The sequence below is a fragment of the Mirounga leonina genome, unplaced genomic scaffold (genome assembly GCF_011800145.1).
Source record: "Mirounga leonina isolate KUSES-001 unplaced genomic scaffold, KU_Mleo_1.0 Mir_454, whole genome shotgun sequence".
NCBI classification, from domain to species: domain Eukaryota; kingdom Metazoa; phylum Chordata; class Mammalia; order Carnivora; family Phocidae; genus Mirounga; species Mirounga leonina.
The window spans coordinates 1,728,624-1,729,009 of NW_023270763.1; positions in this window are offsets into that span (position 1 = coordinate 1,728,624).

Here is a 386-nt window from a genome sequence, read left to right on the forward strand (position 1 = left end):
GCCTTTGTCTGGTGAAGGCTGGGCTCTCGCAACAAGAGGCGCGATGAGCTCGCGGCTCTTCGGGGCGCAACGTAGAGCGCTGCGCACGCGGGTGCGGTCACTCCGCCGGCGCGCGCCCCTCCCTCGGCGCCGCCAGTGGTTCGCCCCACGGCGCGGCGCCCGCCGGGAGGAGGCCGCGCGCGGCTGCCATGTTGGGCGGAACCACCGCAGCCCGGGCGGGGGGGCGCGGCTCCCCGTGGGTCTGCGGGCGGAGCCCCGCCGGCGCGGTGCGGGGCCTCGAGCGCGCGCCTGCCGTGGGCGCGCTGCCGCGGTCCGCGGGGCCCACGCTTGCGCCCCCCGGGCCCTCCGGACGCGCTGCGAGCCTCGGGGCGTGGGCGCCCCCCCCC